Genomic DNA, 16,761 nt, shown 5'->3' on the forward strand with positions numbered 1-16,761 from the left:
CTGCTGCCTCTTGTTCACGTATCTCGTCTGCTTGTTCTTGAATTGAAGGAATATTGCCTTGATATGGTGGAAAGGTTGGCGGATACTTGTTCTTGATTTCTTGAAGGTATTGCATGTAGGGATCTGCAGACCCATAGCTTAAGTCCTTGTGGAAGAATGGTTGCACACATCCTTGTCCGGGTGGGCAGTCACAATTCGATGGTTCCTCCATTGGAGTTGTTTCTTCTTCATGGATCTTTTCATCTGGTTCTTCAGGGTCTTCTTCTTCTTCTTCTTCTTCTTCTTCTTCTTCTGGGTCTTCATTTTCCTCCATAGCTTTTGCCGTATCGGCCACCAAAGGGTGCAAGCGATAACTCTCGTAAGGTTGAATGACTCTCATCTTCGGCTTTCGAGAAGGTCCATTGTTGGAGTGAGAATCAACGAAGTTGTAGGCAGATATTCCAGTGTGCCATCGCCTTTGGTCGGAGTGACATTGCATCCAGTCGGAAGAGTCAGACTCTGGTTCCTCCTTGATTGGTCTATTGGCTAGGAATATATAAGACGGATGGGGATTGGATGGATGATACATCGGGATGTCAGACGGATGATACTCTAGGATGCTTGACGGATGATACATCGGAATGTCGGACGTAGGATACTCCTAAATTCCTAATGGAATATAACTTGAGGTTCATGAGGGATCGTACCTTTGAATTGGTGTGATTGGTAGTTGTTCAATTCCAGGGAAGTACATCGGTGTGGGTCGTTCAATTGGGTGATCTTGATTGAAGAAGTCTTCGTAGTAATCTTCACTCATATTATCCTTCTACATTGGATAGGGACATCCGGATTTCCTTACGTCACGCATGAAGCCATCGGTTATTTTATTGAAAGACATCTAAGGGTGGTTTAGATTGAGGAGGGATACAATAGGTTTACCAACCTATGTTATCCCTATTTAATTTAAACAAGTAATAACAAATATTCTTATTCACTTAGATCGAAGCTTAGGTTTATCAATTAATACCTAATTCGCTAAGATCGATGGCTTTGATACCAACACTTGTCACAACCCAAACCACGGCCCGGGCGTGCGACACGTATTGTTTTTGTGAATAAATCAGAGTTACGGGTTTGTGTAACGATTCCGGCAAATCCAGGTATACCCTAGCCGGTATATACTATTTACGTGTCATTTAATATTGATTATATGAGTTATAGTACGTATATACGAGTATATATGATTCATAGTACGAATCATACTCGATTATATAGTGAATCGTATTGGAATTACAATTAACCAATGAACGATTATTGAAACCCGAACGAATCGGGAATTACATTATAGACGAAGTATATAATGTTTAGTGATGTTTACAAAGTATTAATGCTAGGGATAAGTGAATTATAGCACAGAAAAAAGATTTCGATTTATTAGTACGTCGGTACGATAAACGAAACCTTTAACATCAAACCAAGCAAGAGACGATCGATCAAGCCGAAAAAGATGCGTAATTATTAATAATATGATGTTTTAATGTCATGGTTTAAGTTTTTAAAGTTTTTAAGTCGGTTTTATGTAAATTTTATTTTAACCCGAAAAACAACCATTTTAGGCTCGTTTTAAGCCGAATTACGAGTTTAAACAAGAAACGAACTGAGCCAGATTATCCAAAACATTATCCGGATTACGGAAATCCGAATATGTGGCTAATATTGAAGTTGTGGGGCCCACCCCCACCCATTACTTGGACCGATCGGCCACCCTTTACACACATTATCATTCATTTTCTTTTTTACATCACCAAACTCTCTCAAATCTCTTAATATCTTTCAAGTATCCATCCAAATTCATCCCTTTTAACCAAAAACTTGAAGGTATGAACATGTTTTAATACTTGAATCTTGTTTCTAACTCCATGATCTTGAGAAAAGGAGGTTTCAAATGTAAAAATGGGTGAAAACCCGAGTTGAAACCGATTCTCGCATGATCAAGTGATGTATACAAGTTATACAAAGGATCTTGATCCAAGTGATGAGTTAAAAGAGTTTAGAACGAAATTTTACGGTTGAAATCTTGTAAAATGAGTTTTCCATGTGAAAGACGGGTGAAAGCCCGAGATGAAACCGACTCTTGCATGATCAAGAGATGTATACATGTTATACAAGGGATCTTGGTCCAAGAAATGAGTAAAAAGAGTCGAGAACGGATTTTAACGGTTAAAACCTTTGTTTTTATATCAAAACCGACACTATGAAAGAAATGGTTTGATTGTTGGTGTAACTTGCTTGGTATAGTGTTATTGTGCTTGTAAGTGTTGTATCTAGTGGCTAGCAAAGGCTAGAAACCAAGATCCTTGCGATCTAACGCTAGAAAACACAAGATAGTTCGGTTTTCGTGTGATTTAGTGATTTTGGACAGATTGTAGTGTGCTTAGAGTCGGGTCATGAAATTTCACAGAGATGATCTACACATGAAAATATGAGATCTGTGAATTTTTGGTAATTTTTGGATAAAAGATGAATATTTGGTGAATTTAATGCTCGGTTTTGGCCAAAAATGGTGAAAAATAGCTAAACTTGATGAAAAATTCTGGAAAATTTAGGATAAGATTTTTATAACATATAAAAGTCACACACAAAATTTGAGCTCAGTTGGAGAAGTCTAAAGGGGCTTTTCAGTAAAACGAGTTCTAGGGCTTTCTAGCTCGGTTTTTGTGAAAATGGCTTGAAAAATGAGTTTTGGGTTCTGGAAAAATTCCAGGGAGTTATGAGGATGGCAGGGATCATCCCGGAAAAATTTGGGATTTTTCTAAAGTCTTTTGGTATTTTTGACATATTTAGTGTTTTAATAATGTTGAAAAATAGATAAATAAATGTAAATATAAAAAAATAAATCTGGAAATTTTTATAAAATCCCTTACTGTCAAAATAAGTTTTGTGCAAAATTTCAAGACCCGAGACTAAACGGGTAATTATTTGTGCTTAAAAGGACATAAAAACAAATTTTTAAAGCTTAAAACGTGTAAACCGGCAAAACTCGCATAAGCGAGCTGACTGGTATATAAAAACCTAAAAATTGACCATTTTCATAATACTAAGTAAATTAAATAAAAGTAAATCATCCGAAAATAATTCGGATGATTTGGGTAATTTTACCCGATTTTACTGTTTCCGGCACCTAAATGACGGAAACGGGCCCCGCGGCCAAACGGGGTGTCCAAACCGAGCTCTAATTTCATCACTTTAACTAAATTAACAGTCAAACACCATTTTTGGGTCGGGTGTGACCAAACTCATTTTTGAAACTAAAAACGGATAACCGTGCTAGGCACGCAAATCAAGGAAATCATAAAAATGATAATTTTGACCGTCAGACTCTAAGCAATGTCACAATCTGAGTCCTTAGAAGTGTCACGGGGTTAACATTGTCCCCGAATCGAGTACAGTACTGGGCTAACAATGTCCCCAGATGTACCGATTGATACGTATTTAATTTATGGGAATTATATAGTAACGACTAGATATTATATTACAGATCCAGGCTTATAGCAGTTCATTGTATCACGTCTCGACTCACAGAAAGGTGAGTTTTCATGAGCCCCTTTTACTGAACTGTTTTTAAATATTTTCCCGGGGCGGAAAGCATGTCTTTATTAAAGTATTTAAGTACATACCGATCGTATGGAAACAATTGAATATTTAAATATATATATGGTTTGATGCATAGAATATATGAATTGTTTATCGTGTGGGATTGTTCTGGGGTAACATAGTTCCCAGAGATTATTATTATTGTTCTGGGGTAACATAGTTCCCAGAGGTTATTATTATTGTTCTGGGGTAACATAGTTCCCAGAGGTTATTATTATTGTTCTGGGGTAACATAGTTCCCAGAGGTTATTATTGTTCTGGGGTAACATAGTTCCCAGAGGTGATTATTGTTCTGGGGTAACATAGTTCCCAGAGGTTATTATTGTTCTGGGGTAACATAGTTCCCAGAGGTTATTATTGTTCTGGGGTAACATAGTTCCCAGAGGTGATTATTGTTCTGGGGTAACATTGTTCCCAGGGGTTATTATTGTTCTGGGGTAACATAGTTCCCAGAGGTTATTATTGTTCTGGGGTAACTTAGTTCCCAGAGGTTATAAATGTTCTGGGGAAACATAGTTCCCCGCATAATTACATTGTTTAATAAATGATTATTAAAATGATCTGTCAGTGTTTATTTAAATTAGTGAAACTCACCAACTATTCGTAGTTGACCCGTTTTCTTTACATGTTTTCTAGGTATGCCCAAGTTGGAATGATTGATATGTGCTTAATGATCTGTGCTACTTGTTGGAAGCTTGCTGATCTATATTTTGTAATGAATATATTAATGTCTTATCGGTAAAACTTGTGTGTAACGCCTAGAAAGTAACGAAACTAGCAACAATGTAATATGATATAAATTAATGTAGTGGTATTTTCTTTATAAGCAAGGCTGTTGATATCAGATGTGTCTGTTGCATCCCGTGTACGTTTCCGCTGCGGTTACGGGGTGTTACAGAACTTGGTATCAGAGCCATTGGTTATAAAGAATTAGGATGTCTGAAAGAGATACCTAAAATATAACCAGTAGCTCAAGTATTATAGGATCTGAATATCAACTAATAATTTATTGTGACGGGATCTGGATGAACTTGGATGGACAAGTGAGTTATTATGGTCCGGAACATAATAACAGACTTGTCTGCACGGGAGAATTCAGGGGAAGTCACGAGGAACTTTAAATAGGTAAAATTGGCAACATATGTGTAAATATATGATAATATTATTATGTGGTAAAGTTGTATAAATAAGTATGTATTAATTTGATTATGAATTACACTATGGAAAGAACTATATGCTTGTTAACTTGTGTGCAGGTAAAAATGTCAAGCCCGCATAGCTTATCAGTAGAAGAGGACCCAAAGGAGGTTAGCCCCGGAAACTCCGGGAGCCTACACGTGTCATCCGACTCCGAGCCTAGCGAGGCGAGTCACAGGAGCTCGAGCCAGTCCTCCCCGGCCCGGATCGTCAGATCCCCTACTCCACTCGCACCGCAGGCCACCTCTGTCCCTCCGGGATTTGGTCCCCGCCTTACGGCGCGGATCAGCGTTCCACGTGTCCCACCGACCTCTCCCCCACCCCGACCTGCTACTCGTCGGGGAGAGTCCTCATCTCAGCCCGAGCCGATGGCTCCACCTGTCTGGGGCCTTCCTAGACAGGAGCGGGATGCGGCAGCCTGGCTACGAGTGCTCACAGAGCAAGTAAATGAGCACTCAGCCGCCCTGACCGTGGGGGTACAGAGACGGGTGTACCTTGGTGACCGCATACTGGATTGCCAATATGCAATCGACCGGTTGACAAGGGAGTGCTCGTACTCCCTATTGATGGTTCAGCGGTTAGAGGCGTGGCTCCGGGGGGTGATGGCAGTAGTGGTGGCGTTGGTGGCAGTGATGATGTGGTGGGCATACCACCGTGTTTAGTAGTTATGTTTGGATGGGGATAGTCAGGGACCATTTTTTTGATACTCTGTGTAAGTAGTTAGTGGTGATACTAACACGGAGTGAATCTTGTTTAGTTATGATACAACCACTGGCCCCTAGGGTGGGTCTCTTTTGGGGCATATCTTTATAGATACTTTTGGGTATCATTCAAGCACTGACCCTTTTACGGGTTATGTCGAGATGATACCGACATAGGGCCCTTGTATTAAAACTTAGTTGTGTAATGTTGACTGGAAAGTATGTAAACTGATGTTTGTGTAATATGTATCAATGTTTACTAATGAATGAAATATGTATTGTGTTTTATAATTTGAGATGGTATTGATTATATGTATTTCTTGATGTTGTGTAGAATGGCACCGAAACGATCAACGAAAATATCGGAAGTAGATGTGAGCCGTTTGATTGCTCAACAGTTGGAGGCGGCGATACCGGATATAGTATCGCGCATCGCCGCCAGTATTAATAACTCGACCAATCCAACCCCTCCGAGCAATCAAACGCCCATAAATAATGACGGGGAACAAAATGCTAATCCTCCAAGGAATGATAACACTATTCCGAGTAATGACGCACCGCCTAGGGTGGTCGTTACTGACAGCAATGGCCCTATACCTACGGTAGAGACAAACCGTACTGAACCAATTCGTGCATCCAGGGGATGTTCGATCAAGGATTTTATGTTGTGCAAGCCATTAGAGTTTAGCGGGTCTGAAGGACCGAATGGGTTAGTTAAATGGATAGAGAAAATAGAATCAGTGGTGAATATCAGCAACTGTCCCGAGGATTGTGTCGTTAAGTACGCCACCTGTACATTCACCGACCATGCCTTGACATGGTGGAACACCATAGTACAGACTCGAGGTCAGGCGGCGACAAACCACATGACCTGGACGGAGCTTAAGGCTCTTGTGTTGGAACATTTCTGCCCAAAGAATGAATTGCAGAAACTGGAAAATGAGTTGTGGAATCTGGAGATGAAGGGGGCGGACCACTTGGGTTATACCAATCGGTTTAATGAACTGTCACGATTAGTACCGTGGTTGGTCACCCGGGAGACGAAGAGGGTGGAACGTTATATTTGGGGACTTACTCCAGTAGTGAGGAGTATAGTCAACGCGGGGGGGGGGGCACCAGACGTATGAAAGGGCAGTGACACAGGCTGGCATTGTCACGTATGATTTCTTACGGAGCGGATCACTAAAGGTGACAGGAGAATCCGCTGGGGGAAAACGGGGTACGCATGATCATAGAATCCAGGAAAAGCAGCAAAGCAAACGAGCTAGGCCCGCTGCCCAGAGCTATGCCATGACTAGTTCGGGCGGAAGGCAAGAACCGCAGAAAGGAATGTTTCCTAAGTGCGGGAAATGTGGTTACCACCATGGTGGCGTGTGCAAATAGGTGGTGTGCCACCGGTGTGGCAGGATTGGACACTACGCACCAAATTGTAAGACAAATCTGAACAACCTGAACCGGCAACCGCAACCTATTCGTGCGCAACCATTTAGAACTCAACCCGCCCGACAGCAGAACCCGCAAGGAAATCAGATGGTGACCACTAGCCGTGCTTGCTACGAATGCGGCAGCACGGATCACTTCAAAAGGAACTGCCCGAAACTGAACCAGGGAGGAAACGGGAGACAACTCACGGGTCAGGCATCGTCGTCCAATCCGGCGCGAGGCCGAGCATTCGTGATGGGGGCGAACGAGGCACGCCAGGACCCCAGCGTAGTGACAGGTACCTTCCTCGTCTCTGATCATTACGCTTCTGTATTATTTGATACAGGCGCCGATAGAAGTTTTGTCTCCGTTAGATTCCTTTCAATAGCAAACCTTCCTATTGGCGAAACCATAGAACCTTACACCGTAGAAGTCGCTAACGGTAAAACCATGATAGTTAATCGGATAGTTCGGAATTGCCCTTTTATTCTGAACGAACAATCCTTCCTGATTGACTTGTTACCGGTAGAATTGGGTAGTTTTGACGTGATAGTGGGAATGGATTGGTTGGCACGTAACAGGGTAGAAATAAACTGTGAAAAGAAAACCGTCAGGATCCGGGTGTCGGATGACGAGAAGGTATTAGTGCATGGAGAAAAATCCGGCACCATGATACCATTTATATCCCACCTCAAGGTGTTGAAATATATACGTCAGGGATGTGTGGCGTATCTAGCGAGCCTGACGGCCGCTGATTCTGAGGAAAAACGGGTGGACGATATTCCCCGTGGCACGCGAATTTCCACAAGTTTTTCCAGAGGAACTTTCTGGATTACAGCCAACCCGACAGGTCGAATTCAGGATCGATCTGTTACCTCAGGCTGGCCCTGTTGCTAAGGCGCCCTACCGACTTGCACCATCCGAGATGCAAGAATTATCCAACCAGTTGCAGGAATTGTTGGATAAAGGATTTATACGTCCCAGTTATTCCCCGTGGGGTGCACCTGTTTTATTCGTGAAAAAGAAGGACGGGAGCCTTAGAATGTGCATTGATTACAGGGAATTGAACAAGTTGACAATCAAAAATAGGTATCCTCTTCCCCGAATCGATGATCTGTTCGACCAACTACAAGGTGCGAGTTACTTTTCAAAAATAGATCTTAGATCGGGATACCATCAGGTTTGAATTCAGGAGGAGGATATCCCAAAAACCGCATTCCGGACTCGCTACGGCCATTACGAATTCTTAGTTATGCCTTTTGGGCTAACAAATGCGCCAGCAGTATTCATGGATCTCATGAATCGAGTCTGTAAACCCTATCTTGACAAATTCGTCATTGTATTTATTGACGATATTTTGATATACTCGAAGAGTAAAGAAGAGCACGAGCAACACTTAAAGTTAGTTCTAGAGCTCCTGGATCAGGAGAAGTTATATGCAAAATTCTCCAAGTGTAACTTCTGGTTACAAGAGGTGCAATTCCTCGGTCACGTTATAAACCACCAAGGAATACACGTTGATCCGAGTAAGGTTGAAGCAATTAAGAATTGGCAAGCGCCTAAATCTCCAAAGGAAATCCGCCAATTCTTAGGCTTAGCTGGATACTATCGTCGATTTATAGAGAACTTTTCCAGCATCGCCCAACCTTTAACCCTCCTGACTCAAAAGGATCGGAAGTATGAATGGGGTGAAGAGCAGGAAACGGCGTTTCAAACGCTAAAACAAAGATTGTGCCAAGCGCCAATCTTAAGTCTCCCCGACGGAGACGATGGTTTTGTCGTGTATTGTGACGCATCTCGGAGAGGGTTAGGATGCGTATTGATGCAAAATAGTAAGGTTATAGCCTATGCTTCACGACAATTAAAAGTTCACGAGAAAAATTACACTACTCATGACCTGGAACTGGGAGCGGTCATCTTCGCACTTAAAATCTGGAGGCATTATCTCTACGGTACAAAGTGCACCATCTTCACCGATCATAAAAGTTTGCAACATATATTCGATCAGAAAGAACTGAATATGAGACAACGAAGATGGGTCGAATTATTAAGCGACTATGACTGTGACATCCGTTATCACCCCGGCAAGGCTAACGTCGTAGCCGATGCCTTGAGTAGGAAGGATCGGGTTAAGCCATTGCGAGTGCGAGCGCTGGGGATGATAGTCCAGTCGAGCCTTTAGGATTTGATTCGAGTCGCTCAACGCGAGGCGTTGAAAGTGGAACAATTGGAAAAAGAGGGACTTTACGGTAACGAGAAGAATTTCGAACAGCGTGTGGACGAAATTCTCTATTTCAAGAATCGGATTTGGACCCCGACCCTCCACGACCTTCGTAATTTGATCATGGACGAAGCACATAAATCAAAATATTCCATACATCCGGGATCAGATAAAATGTACAAGGATGTGAAAGAATTTTACTGGTGGCCAGGTATGAAAAAGGATGTAGCCACATACGTCGGCAAGTGTACGACGTGTGCGAGAGTTAAGGCGGAGCACCAGAAACCCTCGGGAATGTTACAACAACCGGAAATTCCCGAATGGAGATGGGAGCAAATCACGATGGATTTCGTGACACACCTCCCTAAGACACCCCGGGGACATGATGCAATTTGGGTAGTCGTGGATCGATTAACCAAATCGGCACATTTTATCCCGATTAGAAATAATTATAACACTGAGAGACTTGCGCAAATTTATATAAATGAAATAGTGTCTCGTCATGGCATCCCCATCTCGATCATCTCCGATAGGGATAGCCATTTCACCTTCAAACTTTGGCAAGCTGTCCAAGAAGCATTGGGAACACGTATTGACCTAAGCACAGCTTACCACCCTCAGACCGATGGTCAGTCTGAGAGGACCATTCAAACTTTGGAGGATTTGCTTCGTGCCTGCGTACTGGACTTTAAGGGAAACAGGGATCAACATCTCCCACTCGTTGAATTTTCCTATAATAACAGTTACCATAGCAGTATAAAGGCAGCACCTTATGAAGCATTGTATGGACGGAAGTGCCGATCACCACTTTGCTGGTCTGAAGTGGGTGATTCGCAGGTCATTAGATCGGATCTGGTCCAGGAGATGACCAGCAAGATTCTTGAAATCAAGAACAACCTGAAAGCCGCGCGGGATCGGCAGAAGAGTTATGCCGATACCCGTCGAAAACCGTTGTCATTTGAGAAGGGGGAAAAGGTATATTTGAAAGTATCACCCTGGAAAGGAGTGGTCAGATTTGGAAAGGCGGGGAAGTTGGCCCCTAGATATATTGGACCATTCGTTATTACTGCGAAAATCGGTCCTGTAGCATACCGATTAGAACTGCCTGATGAACTGAGTGCAGTTCACAACGTGTTTCACGTGTCGAACCTGAAACGGTGTCTGTCGGATGAGACATCGGTATTACCCATAGAGGGTGTTCAAATAAATGATAAGCTCAACATTGTGGAGGAGCCCATAGAAATAGTGGACGGTAAGATCAAGCAACTTAGACACAATAAGATCTCGTTGGTCAAAGTTAGATGGAATTCGCAACGAGGCCCAGAATTTACTTGGGAACGAAAGGATGAATTTCGGAAGAAATACCCCCACCTATTTCCTCAAAAGGAAGTAGTTGACGTGTAAAATTTCGAGGACGAAATTTTTATAACGGGGGGAGAATGTAACGATTCCGGCAAATCCAGGTATACCCTAGCCGGTATATACTATTTACGTGTCATTTAATATTGATTATATGAGTTATAGTACGTATATACGAGTATATATGATTCATAGTACGAATCATACTCGATTATATAGTGAATCGTATTGGAATTACAATTAACCAATGAACGATTATTGAAACCCGAACGAATCGGGAATTACATTATAGACGAAGTATATAATGTTTAGTGATGTTTACAAAGTATTAATGCTCGGGATAAGTGAATTATAGCACAGAAAAAGGATTTCGATTTATTAGTACGTCGGTACGATAAACGAAACCTTTAACATCAAACCAAGCAAGAGACGATCGATCAAGCCGAAAAAGATGCGTAATTATTAATAATATGATGTTTTAATGTCATGGTTTAAGTTTTTAAAGTTTTTAAGTCGGTTTTATGTAAATTTTATTTTAACCCGAAAAACAACCATTTTAGGCTCGTTTTAAGCCGAATTACGAGTTTAAACGAGAAACGAACTGAGCCAGATTATCCAAAACATTATCCGGATTACGGAAATCCGAATATGTGGCTAATATTGAAGTTGTGGGGCCCACCCCCACCCATTACTTGGACCGATCGGCCACCCTTTACACACATTATCATTCATTTTCTTTTTTACATCACCAAACTCTCTCAAATCTCTTAATATCTTTCAAGTATCCATCCAAATTCATCCCTTTTAACCAAAAACTTGAAGGTATGAACATGTTTTAATACTTGAATCTTGTTTCTAACTCCATGATCTTGAGAAAAGGAGGTTTCAAATGTAAAAATGGGTGAAAACCCGAGTTGAAACCGATTCTCGCATGATCAAGTGATGTATACAAGTTATACAAAGGATCTTGATCCAAGTGATGAGTTAAAAGAGTTTAGAACGAAATTTTACGGTTGAAATCTTGTAAAATGAGTTTTCCATGTGAAAGACGGGTGAAAGCCCGAGATGAAACCGACTCTTGCATGATCAAGAGATGTATACATGTTATACAAGGGATCTTGGTCCAAGAAATGAGTAAAAAGAGTCGAGAACGGATTTTAACGGTTAAAACCTTTGTTTTTATATCAAAACCGACACTATGAAAGAAATGGTTTGATTGTTGGTGTAACTTGCTTGGTATAGTGTTATTGTGCTTGTAAGTGTTGTATCTAGTGGCTAGCAAAGGCTAGAAACCAAGATCCTTGCGATCTAACGCTAGAAAACACAAGATAGTTCGGTTTTCGTGTGATTTAGTGATTTTGGACAGATTGTAGTGTGCTTCGAGTCGGGTCATGAAATTTCACAGAGATGATCTACACATGAAAATATGAGATCTGTGAATTTTTGGTAATTTTTGGATAAAAGATGAATATTTGGTGAATTTAATGCTCGGTTTTGGCCAAAAATGGTGAAAAATAGCTAAACTTGATGAAAAATTCTGGAAAATTTAGGATAAGCTTTTTATAACATATAAAAGTCACACACAAAATTTGAGCTCAGTTGGAGAAGTCTAAAGGGGCTTTTCGGTAAAACGAGTTCTAGGGCTTTCTAGCTCGGTTTTTGTGAAAATGGCTTGAAAAATGAGTTTTGGGTTCTGGAAAAATTCCAGGGAGTTATGAGGATGGCAGGGATCATCCCGGAAAAATTTGGGATTTTTCTAAAGTCTTTTGGTATTTTTGACATATTTAGTGTTTTAATAATGTTGAAAAATAGATAAATAAATGTAAATATAAAAAAACAAATCTGGAAAATTTTTATAAAATCCCTTACTGTCAAAATAAGTTTTGTGCAAAATTTCAAGACCCGAGACTAAACGGGTAATTATTTGTGCTAAAAAGAACATAAAAAAAATTTTTAAAGCTTAAAACGTGTAAACCGGCAAAACTCGCATAAGCGAGCTGACTGGTATATAAAAACCTAAAGTTGACCATTTTCATAATACTAAGTAAATTAAATAAAAGTAAATCATCCGAAAATAATTCGGATGATTTGGGTAATTTTACCCGATTTTACTGTTTCCGACACCTAAATGACGGAAACGGGCCCCGCGGCCAAACGGGGTGTCCAAACCGAGCTCTAATTTCATCACTTTAACTAAATTAACAGTCAAACACCATTTTTGGGTCGGGTGTGACCAAACTCATTTTTGAAACTAAAAACGGATAACCGTGCTAGGCACGCAAATCAAGGAAATCATAAAAATGATAATTTTGACCGTCAGACTCTAAGCAATGTCACAATCTGAGTCCTTAGAAGTGTCACGGGGTTAACATTGTCCTCGAATCGAGTACAGTACTGGGCTAACAATGTCCCCAGATGTACCGATTGATACGTATTTAATTTATGGGAATTATATAGTAACGACTAGATATTATATTACAGATCCAGGCTTATAGCAGTTCATTGTATCACGTCTCGACTCACAGAAAGGTGAGTTTTCACGAGCCCCTTTTACTGAACTGTTTTTAAATATTTTCCCGGAGCGGAAAGCATGTCTTTATTAAAGTATTTAAGTACATACCGATCGTATGGAAACAATTGAATATTTAAATATATATATGGTTTGATGCATAGAATATATGAATTGTTTATCGTGTGGGATTGTTCTGGGGTAACATAGTTCCCAGAGATTATTATTATTGTTCTGGGGTAACATAGTTCCCAGAGGTTATTATTATTGTTCTGGGGTAACATAGTTCCCAGAGGTTATTATTATTGTTCTGGGGTAACATAGTTCCCAGAGGTTATTATTGTTCTGGGGTAACATAGTTCCCAGAGGTGATTATTGTTCTGGGGTAACATAGTTCCCAGAGGTTATTATTGTTCTGGGGTAACATAGTTCCCAGAGGTGATTATTGTTCTGGGGTAACATAGTTCCCAGAGGTTATTATTGTTCTGGGGTAACATAGTTCCCAGAGGTGATTATTGTTCTGGGGTAACATAGTTCCCAGGGGTTATTATTGTTCTGGGGTAACATAGTTCCCAGAGGTTATTATTGTTCTGGGGTAACTTAGTTCCCAGAGGTTATAAATGTTCTGGGGAAACATAGTTCCCCGCATAATTACATTGTTTAATAAATGATTATTAAAATGATCTGTCAGTGTTTATTTAAATTAGTGAAACTCACCAACTATTCGTAGTTGACCCGTTTTCTTTACATGTTTTCTAGGTATGCCCAAGTTGGAATGATTGATATGTGCTTAATGATCTGTGCTACTTGTTGGAAGCTTGCTGATCTATATTTTGTAATGAATATATTAATGTCTTATCGGTAAAACTTGTGTGTAACGCCTAGACAGTAACGAAACTAGCAACAATGTAATATGATATAAATTAATGTAGTGGTATTTTCTTTATAAGCAAGGCTGTTGATATCAGATGTGTCTGTTGCATCCCGTGTACGTTTCCGCTGCGGTTACGGGGTGTTACAGTTTGTGCGGAAATATTAGCGTGGATTAAAATATTGATATATTTACTTAACAAAAGATGAGATTATAAAATACCCATTAATGTTTACAAAGATTACTTGTTTATCAAAACCATCATTTAGATATTTAAGAGTTTAACACAAAGATCTGAACCATCAGATCATCTACAATCCACTTCGATTCTTCAAGCGGCTAATCTACATTACTTGTAAAATGTTTAAAATACGTTAGCAACACATGCTGGTGAATAAGCTGACGCATAAAATATTTTATTTACTTAATTACCCCTCGAGACATAACTTAGGTCCGGCCCGTCGTGGCTTAGGATAATCAAGTTAAAACAAAACTCAAATATAAACTTAGCTCTACTCAAATCCGCTCAGCAAACACTACAGCGTTCGATATAACTTAGATACCATCAGTATACACATGATTACCCTCACTCGGACGTAACTTAGGTACGGTGCATCGTGGCGGAGGCAAATAACCAGGTGTGGCACGGTGTGCCCACCGACTTACCACATATGTAATGATCCAAACAAATTTACACGACAGCCTGAGGGCCGACATTTACCTTTGTTTATAATGTTTTAGAGATACATAATATCATGTAATTCATTTCATTTATTTGACTCGATTAAAGTAGTTTATAAAGTTGGGCATATTCACCTTTTGAAAGGATCAGCTTCACTTCACTGATCGGTTCGTCTTTGCTATCTCGGACCTATAGTATGTCGGGTCCCTTTCGATTTCAGCTGGATCTTAATCAATCATGTCATAACTCACAAAGATTAATCGTGTTGACAAGAGAGTTAATGACGGGTTGCTATATTTAGAAAGATATCCGTTTGTTAAAGGCGGAATCAATAACAAACATACGGTTGCAATGAATAATCAAAGGTAGAAAGCACACTTAAGATTCACTCAAAAGATTTCCATTTATATAATGTTAATCATACAAAAGGAAAATCGATTTAGGGTTTTCTAGGAATCCTAAGACAGCCGTCACACAATATTCTCTCAATTAATGTGTCTGTCTTATCCGTATTGTGCTCTCTCGTGGCGGCGTGCCCTAAATATTCTATTTATAGGCCTGCCAACCTAGGACAGCTGTCATTCCTTCTAGAAACCCTAAATACAGTCATACATATTCAAATTACATATTCAAAATAAACTAAGTGTAAAACAAGTCTTCCGGGTAGGCTTTGCATCAATCTTGTCTTTCCGAGTATGCTCGCCCATCCTTCATAACTTGGTAACATAGAAGTGTGCTCGGAATCAGTTTCCGGGTAGACTTTACTTAAAGAGTATTTTACCAAGTAAAATACTCATCGAGTAGACTTCAGTCTTCTTGACTTTGCCAGACTTTGCCCGACAACTTCTTACGAGCAACCTTGTTCTTCGATGATCCATTTCAGCTCTTTGCTATAAAATAACTTATTAGCAAAGTTTACTCGGGAGTACTGTTCCCTGCTTGAGCTGAACCTTGCCCGATATTACTTAGAGATATTTCTTTAGATTATCAAGCATACTTGGATCATACTTATTAATGAATACCTTGCCCGGTCTTCCAATTTCTTGGCTTCTTGGACTTGGTCAACCAAACCTTACTCGGAAGAGTAAAATACTTGGTTCTGAAGAACAGACTTGCTTGATAAAGTGAACCTTACCCGGATTTACATAAACTAGTGTACCTTACTCGGGAATACACTAATTTGCAAACCTTGCTCGGATATCCACTTAAGAAGACTATTTGAAGTAAACCTTGCCCGGTAGGCAAAATATCGTACTCGGCTAAGTAAAAGCTTGCTCGGATGTCTAAGTTGTGCTCGGATCCATTACTTAGCGAATTTAGAGGAGGTTGAGAAGATTCCAATCTTCCATATACTTCATTAAGTCAAATCTTTGACTCAACAATCTCCCCTTAGGTCAATTTCTTGACCCAACAATCTCCCCCTAGATTAGAACACCTCAGCTGACCCAAAACATTTCTATGGTTACTTACACTCAGCAAAAATACACATCAAATTAACAATCAAAATTACATATTCAAATGACATAAGCAAATTACATAATCAGAAAGTTGTCCGAAGACATTACAAAACAAAGCCTATTTTATTAATCTTGTCTTCTTTTTCTTGCATCATGAACGGCTTGTCTTCTGTTGACTAGCTCTGAAGCAGCTTTCATCTTGAAGATATTAAGGGCTTGGTAATGAATGTGACTTTCTGGTAAGGCCAAGTCTCTTATATCCATGAGATATTCACTGTGTAGATATGTCAAATCTTCATCTTCCTTGATGACCCCCAATATCTTTCCATCTGAGTTTCTCAGTAAGAAGTGATTGGCATTTTCTTTGTATTCGATCTCAGCAATTATGCCATTCTTCTGTACTGTGTAGTTGGGGCGTCTCATCCTTCTTCTCATACTTATGCAAGCATTCATGTTGGATAATGGATTCTGATCTCAGACATTCATTTGATAGTCTCTTTCGGCTATGTCCATTATTCTCAACTTTGAAATCCTTCTTGACTTGTGAGACTGAATCAATCTCCAGCTCCTCTTTTCTTTTAAGAATTGAAATCCTTTATCAGCTTCTTCATGCAGGTACTTTGATAGATCATTCATTTGTCTACCTGCAGATCTGTCCCTGTTTCTGTAGTCATTCAAATGGAGTGTGGCCATCCTTCTCAACTGTTCT

Source organism: Bidens hawaiensis, unplaced genomic scaffold (assembly GCF_021521415.1).
Source record: "Bidens hawaiensis isolate Kalapana, Puna unplaced genomic scaffold, B.hawaiensis_p1.1 tig00028485_1, whole genome shotgun sequence".
Classification (NCBI taxonomy): Eukaryota; Viridiplantae; Streptophyta; class Magnoliopsida; order Asterales; family Asteraceae; genus Bidens; species Bidens hawaiensis.